Source organism: Akebia trifoliata, chromosome 13, assembly GCF_017979445.1.
Source record: "Akebia trifoliata isolate Shusen 1 chromosome 13, ASM1797944v1, whole genome shotgun sequence".
Classification (NCBI taxonomy): domain Eukaryota; kingdom Viridiplantae; phylum Streptophyta; class Magnoliopsida; order Ranunculales; family Lardizabalaceae; genus Akebia; species Akebia trifoliata.
The window spans coordinates 12,541,248-12,556,535 of record NC_141387.1 but is presented as its reverse complement, the minus strand read 5'-3'; the positions used below and the strand labels follow the sequence as shown (position 1 = coordinate 12,556,535).

Here is a 15,288-nt window from a genome sequence, read left to right as displayed (position 1 = left end):
AAATGAGTGGGAAAATGAATTTTCTTAGAAAATGTATCCATTCCATCAAACAATCCCAGACACTTACACACGTGTGGTATGGTTGCATGGAGAAAAGCAGGTAATCTAGCCATACGGCGTACCATATCAGATTTATCCAACAGTTTTATCTATCGTACGCTTCAAGCCTATAGCGCACTATACCAGATCCATCCAACGGTTCCTCAGCATGGAAGAAACCTTAATGAATCGAAGTTCTATAGCAGCTCCTCTGATCTTCCTCATTGTCGTCGTTCTGCAACTCATGCCAATGTTCTTAAATTGTCTGAAAAAGGTACTCATCATTCCATCTTCAATTTAAATTATAAGTTCCAGATGTTTTTTATGCATTTATACAGAACAATCTGTTAAGATTTGGTGATTCTTAAGTTATTCGTCTGAATCGGTTATTAATGGCATCTAGTTTTCTTTTAGAGACCATTTTTTTTATTGTCGAAGAATTGTGCTTTTTTTTTTCTTTTCTTTTCTTTTCATATAAGAAGTGAGTCATTGCCTAGAAACAATGTTGCTATTGTTCCAAACTAGTCAATCAACCAGATTTGCACTTAATTCCATCATATATGATGCGTTATTCAACTTAATTGGCTATTAATGGCATATAGTTTCCTTTAGAGACCATGTTTTTTTATATTATATCCAAGAATCGTGTGCTTTTTCTTAGATGAAGTAAGCCATTGCCCTAGAAACAATGTTGTTGTTGTTGGAAACTAGGCACTCAAACGAAATTTCCACTTAATTTTGTCATATATTATGAAATCTATTTGCTTTTAATTTTTTAAAGCCTTATAAACTAGAAATTGGTGTCCTCCATTAATGTCATTGTATTGATTTCCATTGTTACCTTGCTCTCACTCTTTGAGAATCTTCAACCAGCACAATCCTTCCGATTAGGATTGTTGTCGGTCTTCATTGTTACTCTCACCCATCTCAGCATTATCATCATCTTTGCTACACAATCATAGCTTGTTTTATTGTCTTCGTATGAATTTTTCTTTTAATTTGATTGGGGTACATCACACACGTAACACCACCGAAGCATGTCCCTATATTAACCATCCATCTCTAGTCCTATGCAAAACATTCTTTATATTCCTTTTAATAGAACCAAAGTATTGAAAGTGGTCACTTTTGAGTATTTCATGGCAATCATTCTTTTTTTATACTTCATGTGCTCATCTTGGTTGTACTTATCTTAAAGCCCTTGGACTCTAAAGCATCTTTCCAGACTCTAGAGTTATAGTTTTATGTCGACTGTTTCCCAAGTCTCATCAACTAACAATATGTCATCAATCTCATTAATCTAATACGACGTCATCGGGTTCCCAATCACGTGCTTATATATTTTTGTAAGTGTGCCCAAGAAATGTTTTCATGCATGCAATGGGAAAATATCTTTTCCCCCGTAGAAGTTTCTACTTTGTGAAAGCTTGTTCTAATGGAAAGAATACATCCAAAAAGTTTCTATCGCTAATTTTTTTTTCTGTTAAAAAAGAAATTTGATGTGAGCTCATTTTTTAATAGTTTTTCTACTGTGGGTCTTGGATATAGACTATACTGACTATTTTATAATGGTCAAATTTTAAGGAGAACGGGAGATAGATAATGTTCAGGAAGAACATGAAGAAAATAGATGCTGGCTTGATGTCATTATCAATGCAGCACCCTATGACCATATATCATGTGAAACTGTGAATTTGGATTAGGTATCAAAATAACTTTCCTGTCATTGAACTAAGAAGTTTTAGGGCATTCAAATAAATTAAATTGGAGAATTGACTTGTTCATGCCTGTAAACACTAAACACATTAAAAATAATTGTAGATGGGTGGAGCACAATTAGAACATATCAAATTGCATTCATAAATATAGACCGACTTAAGCATTTAAATGATTTATTTGAAAAAAAAAATGTTTTGTCATTTTCTTTTCAATTGGGAAATCTTCTCCTCCTCATTTGATAACTTTATAAATTATTTTGTTTTGATTTTCAGAGAGAATTGTTTAATTATGAGCAAATCCAATTGCGCCAACAAATAAAGGAGCTGTTAAAAGAGGCGAGCTCCTTATCCAAGTGGGTAAAATGCTTAAATTGGGCTTTTATTTCAAATTTTCTCTTGACGATGCTTAGCCAGAGATTTTTTTTCATGTTAGTAGCTTTAGTATTATTATACTTGAACCTTTGTTTCATCATTCCATGATTGAATATTATTTATCAGAAATGACACGCACAAAAAAAAAACTAAAACTAATGGTTAGTTCAACCTTCTAAAAGAATGAAGGTGCCAATAACTAACTTGGCAAAGGCTTGAGGAGTTTTGATCCCATGGTCTAGGTTCAAAGCGTGTTGAACCCACCATCACCTCTGTTGACTACTACCCCTTGCTTAGATAGCAAAAAAGAGAAGGAAAAAACCTTCTACAAATCTCTACTCTATATAGAGAGTTGACAAAATTGTCACGTTTGTTATTTCTAGAACTGGTTGGTTTGACTTTAAAAGGAAGTGTATGTAGTAATCTAGTACAATATCATCATTTTGTAGTTTATTAATGCACACTTGATTCATTAAGTTATTAGTGGTTTTTTTTTTTTTTTTCTCATGAATGTGAAGGGCACATTGCTCCACTCCTCTAGATCTCAGATGTTGTTCCTTGAGCCAAGTCCAACTTTTGTGACTGAGCAAGTCATGGTGCACTATATTATGTTCTAGAGTCTAGACTACTTCCATTCAAGCTTGCGTGCAACATAATAACTATAACGAAAAGATTTAACTATTAACCTACCCAATTATTTCTCTAGTACAAATAGACGACATTTATCCTTCCAATCTGCTTTCTTTGTGGTAGCAGGCCATCAACATTTGCACAAGCTGCAAAACTTTAAAGGATGGCAGCAGCTAAGGAGAAGGAACTTCTAAGATGTATGTGTGGATTTACCAAAGTAATATATCTTGTTTGCGGATTTATGCAAAAAAAATAGGGCTGAGGTTTCTTTAAATGCTGATAGGCTTACTTTCATATTTTGCAGTTAAGTATACTGGGAAAGCATGTCATTCCTCTGACTTTGTAATGGAAAATATATTCCTATTTGCCAGGAGCCCATGCAGTGGCTCTAATTTTTTTTCTCCATTTGCAAGGACATCATTGCCATATGTTGCAAAAATTATGGTAGTAGTGTCATTAATGACAAAAGGCTGTAAATTTGGACAGTTCCACTAAAATTTCAAAATTTGCTTCTACACAGCTAAAAATATTTCAGCATCCTCCTTTTATGAGGGGGATTCTTCCCACTTTCTTTTATTTCATAAATAAACAATAAAAATAGAACCCCAGTAAATGTACTTCGTCACTAATTTATGACTATTGCTTAGTGCTTTTGCTTCATTCATAAATCATAGAACAAAGAAATGGAATGCGAGAAAATAGAAGTTGTGTTAGATTTGTGTAAGATGGGAATTTTAAGGTTGTTAACACCTTTTTTTGGTGTAAAATTTACAACGAATTTAACGCTGTTTTCTTTGATGCCTTTATAGGGAAATGGGTCTGAGTGTGTAACTTTTTAGTCCCATGGACCCACCAAAAAAGGTTTCTTTTGCCTTCTATATAAATATATCTATAGATATAATGGATGCTGAGGGCTATTTTTATCCTCTTATCAGGCAGATCTTATTTTTTCATTTACATCTTTTTCTTGATAGATTTGGATAAGAGACATTTAAAAGTACATCATTGTTTGTAAAACATTGGAAATTATACATATTATGACTCTTTTGTTTGTCCAATTGTACCCTTGCCATTTGAACGTGTACTCGTTCCATTTATTTATTCTTCAACCCCGCTCTCCCATCCAACGGATTGCATTTTCATTTCATGTCATATTTTTGTTTTTGTGCCTTTCTGTTTTCTACGTTACCAATGGTTGCTTTTAGGCCATTTTGTCTCTTATGCATTAAAGCTTCTTAAAGATGCACAATTTTTCAGGTCACAAACTAAAAATTGCGGAAAAAACGACGGATCAAAGCCGTTGTTTATATACGACGGTTTTCGTCAATTGTTTAATCTTTAATGACGTTTATAATTGTCGATTATAAACAACTAATTTAATTCATCATTTAATTAGTAAAAGATTCACTATTGCCACACCAACTTTTACTAATCTTACACCGATTGGTGTGGCGTTAATAAAAGTAGAGTAGCACTATTTCCACACCAACTTTAACCAAATAACATTTTCTACTTCTTCTCTGTATCGTCTTCCTCTAAAAAAAAAACCCTAGATTGATCAAATTTTCGATTTCTTCTCTCGTTTGTTTCTTCTTCCTCTTAAAAAAATCCTAGAGTTTTAAATCTCTAAAGAACAAATCGCATTTTCGATTTCTTCTCTCGTGATTTTCAGTTTCGGACTTACGAAATCAGGCGAGGTTCGCACGGTAGTTCTCTCTCTCTCTCTCTCTCTCTCTCTCAGGCATAATGTTTTCTACATCCATTTGGTAATCTTCTTTGATTATTGTTTAATGTTTAGTAATTTATTCGATTCCGTTCGAGAGCTTCTAATAGAAACCTGATTTGTTCTTCAATTATCTTATTGTTTTTTAATTTTAATATTTGCTTTGATTGATATTTGATATTTGCTTTTTTTTTTTTTTTAATATCTGATTTGTTCTTCAATTTGTTTTTTTTTTTTTTTTTTCTATAGTTCCTTTAATTAATTTGTAAAAAATTGCGGAGATTTAATGGATAGAGAAGTGTTTCTGCGTTTTGTGGAAGTTTTAAGTAATTTTTAATGTTTGATTAGTAATTTTTACTTTTATTATTATTTTTAACTTTTTTTGAAAGAGATTTGAGCTTAAAAATGAATTTTTTTCTTGCTGGTTTCTGAGTCACGATGGGAAAACCAGAAATCTTGAGATTGAACTACGGAGAATTGAATTAGTGATTGACTAAACATGATTCATTTAAAGAACTGTAGATAGGAAGTTTTTGAAGATAAATGAGAGATAAAAAACAGAGTTGTAAAACTTTGATTTTTTTTTTTTAAACAGAATTTTAAAGAAATGATCTCATATTAGGACACAGGAGTCTGCATAAGATGAGAGGTAAATACCAGAGTTTCATAACTCTGATTTGGGGAAAAAAAAAACAGAATTTAAAAGAATTGATCTCATATTAGAACACAGGAGTCATTCCACAGATGTTGATTGATCACTTCTTAATCTTTATTTATTCGCAATCTCAAAGTTCTGTTACGGATTCTGCGATTCCAGTATTGATTTGAAGGTTCGCTCATCATTGGTTCTACTCATCTCTTGAGGCTTAGTAGATTGAAATCTCGGTGAGTTAGCTTCATAACTAGGTATAGTTTATTTATTCTGTTTATTGATTGAGAATTAAGGCCCAAATCTGTGTATAAACCCATGTCTATTGGTATTGCAAGTGTGTTCATACCTACTCCAATGAACAGTATTCAGATCCAACCAAAACTTAACCAATCTCACATGCTAGAGGACAGCACAGCTAGTTACCAAATTAATTTAATCATGTATAGGGGCAGAAGCAAGGAATTTGGTTCATACTGTAGGTAGTCCACCAGCCATGCATATTGGCTGATTTGGTAATGTCCATGACACCACGAGTTTTTTTTTTGTCATCCTTGTGTCTCCCTTTGTGTCACCCCAGCCCAACTCATTTGCCGATGGGGCTCAAATATAGGAAAAACTGTAAGTCAGCCTGCTGTGGATTTCTATTTGGATTTAGTGGGTTATTAATTTTGGTTATGGATGATTGCTTATAATAGTTCCTATTGGTTTTTACATGTAATGATGCACTGATTTGTTGGCACTGTTTTGAGTGGGTCGAATCAAAGATTTAGGTTGGTAGGAGGGAAAAACAGGTTGATTGCAGTTGGTTTTAACAGATTTGGAGATTGCACAATGGCACACTTTTAAATACATACCATTTTTACCTTTGTTTGGAGATTGCACAATGGCACACTTTTAAATGGGTCATACAAACCATTTTTACCTTTGTTTTTGTTCTATGTAATGGTGGAGAACAAAGGATTGGTATAAACATTGATAGATCACTCTAGACGCTTGAATTTGAATTGGCTTTTGTGAACTGTTATGTACTTGGACTGGTTCCAAGCCATGAAAGAAAATGCTTGAACCCAACATTTGGAAATCGTCATCAGTGAGCTTTTTGATGTGCAGTTCCATAAAAAATTGAACCAAACATTTATGAGTTAGTAAGCCAGAAAAGAATGTTACAAGATGAACAATGATTCGTAATGATGTACGGTCTCATTACTAAACATATAGAGATGTTTAGATCCAAAATTGATATTTTCACCCATGTTTGTGTTTCTATGTGGTTTGTCATTGGAGTTTTACTGAGTTTGGGCTTGTACATGTTAGGCATACACTTCATCTTTTCTTATAGTTGTCTTAAAGGTCTTTACAGCCCCTCTTTTTCTTTGGTTATTATTTTTGTCTGCTCCTGGTGTTGTATGTATGCATTATTGAGTGCAAAACATGTCCAAATGCCATGCATGCTCACATGAACCCAAAATTGTGATATTGAACAGGAAATTGGGGTTTTACTGTTAAGCTCATTTTTTTTACATGAAGATGAATGCTAACTTCCACTTGGTTACATGGATTGGACAAAGCAGGGGCCTCTGATCTTCTTGGTTCATTTGAGCAGAGTTACTTTTCCTCGCCATTTTTTCGTTGCAAGGTACTTCACATATTCCTTAGCTAGAGCTAATGAGGCTAGCATTTTCAAAAGTGAAAACATGAATAAGAGAGAATACTTCGTGCATTGGCATATAAAGATTATAAAGAGAGAGAGAGAGCCTCTCAATCCATGTGTGTAGTAAACATCATTTGTATATCCACACCACATAAACATAATTGATTCATAAATTAACTAGTTAGTTGTACCGTTACTATTGCTGTTACCGTTAGTCATCATCTTCTTGAACACGTCAAAGTTAACGCTTCCATCACCGTCAGAATCAACAGAACTGATTGGTGGTGGTGGCAGCTTCTCTATTGGTGGTGGTTTCTGTGTTGGGGGAGGATATGTAATTGGTGGTGGTTTCTGCATTGGGGGAGGTTTGTGGTATGGAGAAGGCGGAGGTGGATATCCTTGAGAATAAGGTGGAGGTTGATAAGGTGGAATGTAATAGGGATGGTAAGCTATCCCTATTTCCGGATTACTCAGACCTTCAAGTGAGGAGATGAAGTTTGCTACTGTTAACAATAGCAGTAGCAGCCAAAGAAAGCCATGTAAAGGAAGTCTCCTCATTTTGCCAAGTAACTATTATTAAGAATAATTATTCCAATTATTTTTGATTAAGCAATACTTACTTTTTTTTTAAAAAGTTGACTAAGTAATGTTTTTTTTTTTTTTTTAACATTTCTCTTGGATCTCTTAAATTTGAAGTCTCAATAATTCAATTTACATGAATGGTGAGCATCTATTTTGCTATCCTTTTATCTTCCCCACATTTTATTTCCATTGATGTATGCCAACATCAAGGTAAGTTCTAGGAAAGATCAGTAACAATGATAGTTTGGGCTATTTGTACATTTCTCAGGTGGGAGGACAAGATGGGGTTGGTTGGGTCCCTTGATTCAGAGAAATACTTTTTTACACTAACAATGAGAATTAGTTTTGTGGTAAAAAAAAGGGTAATATACTTGTTTGATGGGGTCATGGGAGGGTTGTCAAAAGGGTCAATAAATAAGGAAATAAGGTACCTTGGTGGGACCTTCTTTATTGAAATTAAATATTTCAATAAAGGGTAATATACTTACTGTGAGAGCTCAGGTTTTGGTTACAGTTCTTGGACTAGTTCAACCATAGAGGTTCATGATTTAACCTGTTATTGAAAGCTGATTTGAGAAATTCAATATTGAAATTCAATATTTTCAGGGATGTTTAAGACGATATTAGTGATACTACAGGCTTGGCAGATCCAGATGTCTGTTACTATTGAAAGATCATGCATGAGTTCACATGAATATATTTATTGGACACTTCACAAGTCTGTAGAAGTTATTTTGTCATGTGTTTGTTTGATCCCTGTTTGATCCCATGCACCTGTAATGGTCACAATAGCGTCATTGAAATTTGCTGGAATACAATAGTTTCTTTTCATATCGAAACTCAATGTTGTGTGTTTGTAGGTGTGTATGTGTTCAAAGAGGCTAGTGCTGACCTTTCAGCAGCATAACTGATCGTCGGTTGGCCTCACTTTAAACTAAAGTATAGACCTAATTGAAAGATGGAAGTGTGTCACGTCTAAGTATCTGAACCCTTATAAACTCAAACTGGGGGCTCAAACCAGCAAGAAACTCAAATATACGTTCTTTTTCCACATCTTGCTTGTATGCCACTACATCTTCCTATACACTTAGGTTTGTAAGATTTAAAATGATCCTATTTTTCCCACATGCTCCTGAGTTCAGAATGGTGGAGTTCACGAATGGATCTACACTTGTTGCTTGGGGAATACCACCATTCCCTGTATCAGCCCAACTCACTTGATGACATCCCTCACAGATTGATCACTTCAATCTTGAAACACAAGAAACAAAAAACAGAGAGAAAGAGAGGGAGAAATTTAAACAGAGAAAGTAGGTCAGAGAGCTTAAGGAGGAGAAAGGGTGAGGGTTCTTCATTTAAAAAATGATTGCCAAAAATGATTGGTAAAAAATGGATAATCAAAGGTATCACCATTACCTGATTGTTGTTGTTCATGAATAACTTTATGTGATTTAATTAGTTCAATTGGTTTTAGTTTTTTGTGGGTCTTCTCTAATCATGTTGAGAAACATATCAAATTTAAAGGGATTTGTTTTGTTTTCTGTTAAATGAAAATTGTCATTTTCTTTTCAGGTGAAAAATATTAAAAATGACAGACAATAGTGGTTAAATTTGGAGGAAAAAAAAAAAAAAGTTGACAAAAACGACAGCTTTAAGCCGTCGTTTATATCTATTAATTAAATTTAAATTCGACAAAAACAATGACGGGTTTGGGCCGTCGTTTTATTTTGACAGACCATGACCGTCGTTTTTTACAACACTTTATTGACACGTGTCAACCGTCGTTCACGAAAAACGACATCGTTATTTACAACGGTCCTTGCGACGGCGGGGGCCGTCGTTGTTCTTAAAAACGACGGCTTTGGCCCGTCGTTTTTTGTGAAATATGACATAGTGTCAAGAGTTGTACAATAAGAAGAATTTGTCATATGAGGCATATTTGAAAGCACTGAAGATTTTAAAGGTAGCATTGATTGCCCTTTAGAAGTCCACATGTTCATTTCTGCTGAGGTTCTAACCAATAGTAGTCACATATCTACTGCTGATATTGTGGTTTTGGAGAGATCCAGTTGCTACCATATCACAGCATCTCTTGCAACCCTTTGGTAATGTATTCTTAACATAGCTGTTCTGTAAGTGTGGGCCACTGTGCTTTCCTATTTGGTTTTCGGAAATTCCAACTTTACAATATTGTTTGTTATCAATTGCCATAATAGCAGTTCCAAATCTTTCCATTTGTTGAACTTAGAACAGTTTCTATTCAAATTATTAAGCTGAATGACACCAGGTCATTCAGACATACAAGACCTAGAGGGGTATCAGTAAGGGTTGGAATATATATTAGCTCACATTGGGAGAGCAAAGCCATCATTCAGGACATTTAGATAATTGTATTAGATTGTTGGAAAATGATTTAGATTATTTCATCTTAGAAAAACAATAATTTCGGACCTGTTTGTATCATCATATGTGCACCAGAAAAAGTTCTTTTTCTAGCAATAAGGATTTTTTCTCAAAATAAATGTTGTTTGAAGTAAGGTTCAAAATTGTCTTGAGGGAATGTTTTGGTGAAGGATAAAACTGGAATATTCACTGTGGCGGAATGAAACATTCATAACTAATTGATACATGAGCCAAATATTGTTAAAAATGCTATAGTTTATAAACTTCTTGAGTATATGATTCATGTGACCACCCTTGATAATATTCCCATGTGCAATAATGGTATTCTGAAGCAGCGGTGGTGAAAATTTAACTTTCTTCAATCCAGAGTTCTGCAATGCAAAATCAATTATACATGGATTTTTGAGAAATACATCATCTTAATTTGGTTTAGTATGTTCTCGCCTTTTCGCAGGGAAGATATTGTCTTGGAGAGCTGTAGATCCCACAAGTGGTCTCGTCATGGTAAATATGAATTAAAATGGAAAAAGTTTTATCTTTCATGGAATCTTCTTTTTCTTTGTCCATCTGAGTTCTATTGGTGTGAGGCATCATTTGGATTGTGTGTAGCCCATACCAATCTCAACATATAGTCCCTTTACTATTAGCTGTTGTATCTGTCACCCGTCCAAGTTTTAGCTCAGATTAGAAGATTAGGGTTTTTGCCATCCATCGATCCTTGACAATTAACAGTTATTATAATTAATGAAAGAGGCACATTAACCAGGACAAATAAAATTATTTATTTTTCAACTAGATGGATACACATCAAGTGAGTAGTTTTTTATTTCTTAAAAGATGACTTCCTGATCATTTTGCTAATGCTACTGTAGGTTGGGTTAATAATATCCAACCGAGTTGGCAAGTTTATCTGTCAGAAGCTCACAAAGTAAGGGATGAGCTGTACCGATATTAGCTCTAGCATTCCTACAGAAAGATAAAGGAAGCACACCAACAAATTCATTCCAAACAGCTCCATCTGCCCCAAGCTGTGGCTCACCACCATCTATCAGATCTATATTCTCAGCTTCAAAGACGTACACACATGGTTTTTAAACTCGGTATCGCATCTCGTCTTGTTCAGCTCCGATACCGAGTCATCTCGGACGAGTTTTCCTATACGTTTGAGACGTCTCGTGAGATAACTCAAAAAATTGTACGTGAGACGTAAAACTCGGTCAAAAAAATGACTTTGTGAGTTGGTCTCGTTCAGCTCTGATACCGAGTTAACTCAGGCGATACGTCTCGGTCTCGGACAAGTTTAAAAACCATGCGTACAGAACCCTCGACTACTCTGTTTCTAGAAAATGAGCGAAGGCGAAGAACCTGAGTTCGTCTCTGCAATTCCCATGGCAAGCTCTCCTTTGTGTACTTCTCAGACAAAACCCCTGAATCGGAGCCAAGCTAGCACAGCAATAAAACATAAATTTTCTACCAGATTTGGTTCTATCACCTTCTGCCCTTTTGATTTCCTATCTAAGTAGCTAACTATCTAAGGTATTATTTTAATTTGAGATGCTATGTTTTCAACTAATGACATGCCTCCTTATTGCTCCCCTCCCTGCAATTTTACCCCCTCTTGCTTTAATTCTTTTGATTAATTAGATACCCCTTTTACATTTTGATGAATATTTGAGATACCTCAAACTATGTTTTCAAACTGATGACATGGCCCATTCAACCTGTTTTGTCTTTTATAGACTAACAGAAAATGATCTAAATAACCTCATTTTCAACTGGCATAAAAATAAAAATAAAATGATTTCCCTAAAATTAGCCATCTTCAAGTGTTTCAAGTCTTTAACCTCTATAAAAAAAATTAATTTTAATCTATTTAACTCCATCTTCAATCTATCTTATTCTTTTGAAAGGTTAAAGTACATCTCAAAGTTTAAAATTAGGATAAAGTTTTTACCCTAGAGGTTGAAGATAACTGGTTTTGGGAAGAGATCAAATTGGAAAGGTTTTCGATCTCCGGTTAAGAGGGTAATGAAGTCATCTAATTTTTTTTCTATTAGATAAGACCGAGGTCAAGGGGACATGTAGGCATTTTGGTAGATATTTGAGATAGCCTCCTATGTTTTTAAACTAATGACATTGCTCCTTGACTTGGGGCTTACCTCATACACTAATGAGAAATCACCTAAATATTTTTTTTTCAATTTCTAATAAAATACCTTGAATACATTCCCCAAATTAAACCATTTATCTTCAAGCTCTTCAGTCTTACAATTAAATGTACTTTGCCTCCCATAAAAAAAATCTTGGCTCTCCCCTGGTCATTGTGTGATTTATTTATTTTTTTAAATATAAATATTACACAATCTCAAATAAGGTATATTATATATATAATGAAAATTACATCATATAATACAATAAAGTACTTGTTTATTTATTTATTTTTTCCACTATAAGAAAAAAAATATATATTGCAATTTAGGGACTATGGAAAGAAAAAAAAAAAAAAGGTATTGGACATTGCTAACATCCAATGCTTACATTGTGGATATATAAAGTATATGCATTCTAACAACAATTTTTTCCCCTTGTTGCATCTCCTTTTTTTTTTCTTTTGTTGTTGTTGTTATTGTCGTCTTTAGTCTATGATAGGACATTGCCTCGGTGCAGCTGGGGGTTTAGGAGCCATTGCTACAATTAAGGCCATAACTACAGGTTGGTGGCATCCAACCATTAATTTGTATGTACTTCTTCCAATAATTCTTTTAAAACTGGTTTATGAAGTTAAAGAACATTTTTTAGGGGATTCCCATAAAGGTGATTTTTGTTATAAAAAAAAATTATGTATTATTCATTTTAATATTAAAAATGATAAATTACCATTTTTGATAACAAAATACTTCAATTAAAGCAAAGGAAAATTTTTCTTGCCACTAATTTTTTCCCCACTTTAATTTTAGTAAATAGTTAGAAAATTCGCTTAATAAAATGATAAATCTTTTATCCCTTTTAAGTAAAATACTTTAATTTAAAAAAATAATTTACTATTTTTGAAATTAAAATGAATAGTGCGCTGAAGTGGGAATTTGACCATTTTTCTGCACTGTTTGGGTAAATTAACCATTTCAAAAAAAAAAAAAAATTAAGAATTTTCATTTTCAAAGATTTCAATTTCAATATCGGATAGCTTCAACTATTTCCCAAACTGATTTATCCTTTTTTTTTTCATAAATGTAGAATCTCGAGCCTTCAATTACTTTCGATACTATCCCAAACAAAAAACAGCATCATGAAGTCATTGTTGGTGAGATGTGGACCTTTCCTTTCTGTTAGGAATATTATAGGGAGTGTATCTTGTTGTCGCAACGGAGATCCGAATCTTGCTTCGTGTCACGTTGAGTCGATCCGGAGATCGAAAGTCCAAAAAAACCGTCACGTTGATGCTATTAGAGCTGTCGTTGTTTCCAGACCTTAAACCCTAGGGTCCTCTTGATAGAAACCTAGAAAATTGCAACTTAGAAGAAGAAGTTTCTATTTTTGGGAGAGTCTTTTTCTGTTATCTCTATCTATTCACATTCCTCATCTTATCTATTTATAGAGAAGCTAAGAAGTCAACCTTATTAGGACTCTAACTCCAAAAAGAAGTCCTAATACGTGAATAATAAAAGTTTAGGTCCACATGAACACCCAAAAATAACTAACATCTCCCACTCGTCCATGGTAGGACTCAACAATCATCTCCTCATTTCAAGTTATGCATGTATTTTCTTCATACAAGGAAATAAGGTGTGCGACCAATGGGAGTTTGACTTCCAGAGAGAGCATTATGCCAAGTTTCTATCTAACTGACAAAATACATCTTATCTCCTATAACTCACATATGCCCCATACTTATTTGACCACATCAGATTAAGCATTTTTCAAACCCTCATAAGCTTAAGCTCAGAACAATGATCAACCCTGTACACAATGCATGAGCTTTCTTTTAAAAACAAAATAATTTGTAAAATTATATAATAGTATACTTTTAAAAAATTTGAAAGTAAAAATATCAGTGCCGGCACAAGCTCCAATCATTGTGTACAATCTATCATTAGAATGTGATGCCAAATAATCTTCCTCAAGCCCTCATGTTGCTTAGTTTTAGTTAAGTTACTTTCCTAGTCATGTTCCATTAGACCTTATCAATCGTAGTCATAGGTAACATGCTAGAGTCAATAAACATTGACCTCTACTTTACATCATAGTCATAAGTCACTAAGGGCACAATAATTACCTAATTATTTAAAATACTCACATAGTAAGGAAATAGGGAATCATTCAGTTACTCGTATAGGTAATAATAAAAGTCAAAAATAAATAGTGCATGTAGTATGACTTACATGCTATGATGGAGCTCCTCAAGAGTTCGTCAACCTCAACACCATACAGATCCAAGTCTAGTCACACTGTGAGCGCCTAACCTGAACTTCTTAATCCAATTGCTTACCAAAGCACTTGATTAAAGTTCACATCCGGCTTTCTCAGGCTTTATGATTCTACAAGTCTATGAATCAATCGATTCCTATAAATCTCATCTCAACAATTTTCGAGGTGACAATAAAACCATTATCAAGCTCGCGATCATTGCGCCTTGTAAAATTGATTCAACCCTTAAAGTTTAATTGTCTAATAATAATACCTTCCTGCTCGCAGTCTATGCGCCAGGGCGATCACTGTGTAAGTGAATGACCTTTGTCTGATGACGAAAAACAAGTTCATGTTAAAAAACATAGTAAAAAAATGTGTGGGCATAAGATAATCCAAAAACAAAATTGCAATATTATGATGATTTAATCAAATGGAATGAATAATTAATTATATATAAAAAGAAATATCTAATAAAATAAGAAGTCTATTACAATCACAAATCAAAATCTACGAAGTCCCAAACTCCTAACATGAGTATGATAAATGTCTTGAGGAATAGGTTTAGTCAGAAGATCTGCTACCATCTGACTTGAATTAATATGTGATAAGACTACCTCCTTCTGCGCTACCATATCTCGAATGTAGTGGTAGCGAATATCGATGTGCTTCGATTTTCCATGGTATTTAGGATCCTTTGCATATGCCAGTGCTGTCATGCTATCACAATACAATGATATAGAATGTGAGGCACTATGCACTATACTGAGTCGAATAAAGAACCTTCTCAACCACATAGCTTCTTGAATCGGAGCACTACATGTAATGTATTCTGATTCCATCGTAGATAATGCAACATAAGACTATTTCTTGCTAGACCAAGAAATAACACCATTTCCAAGCAAGAATGCATAACTTGATGTAGATCTACGCTCATCTAGATCACTAGCCCAATCCACATCACTATAGTCCTGTAATCGCAAATCTGCTCCCTGGTAACATAGTGAATAATCTGCAGTCCCACGCAAGTATCGACAAATTCTCTTTATTGTCTTCCAATGAGCAGTTCCTAGATTACTTTGATAGCGACTGACCAATCCTACTACAAAGTAAA

The 15,288-nt window shown here is 34.1% G+C and overlaps 1 pseudogene across 1 annotated transcript; it reads left to right on the top strand.

Moving 5' to 3' along the window:
- Nucleotides 1-208: 208 nt before the first annotated feature.
- Nucleotides 209-11,954, top strand: LOC147387893 (protein GET1-like; annotated as a pseudogene). The gene is made up of 6 exons (XR_015171147.1): nucleotides 209-313; nucleotides 2,031-2,110; nucleotides 2,886-2,956; nucleotides 9,395-9,472; nucleotides 10,225-10,274; nucleotides 10,643-11,954. The product of XR_015171147.1 is annotated as a protein GET1-like (transcript).
- The last annotated feature ends 3,334 nt before the right edge of the window (nucleotides 11,955-15,288 follow it).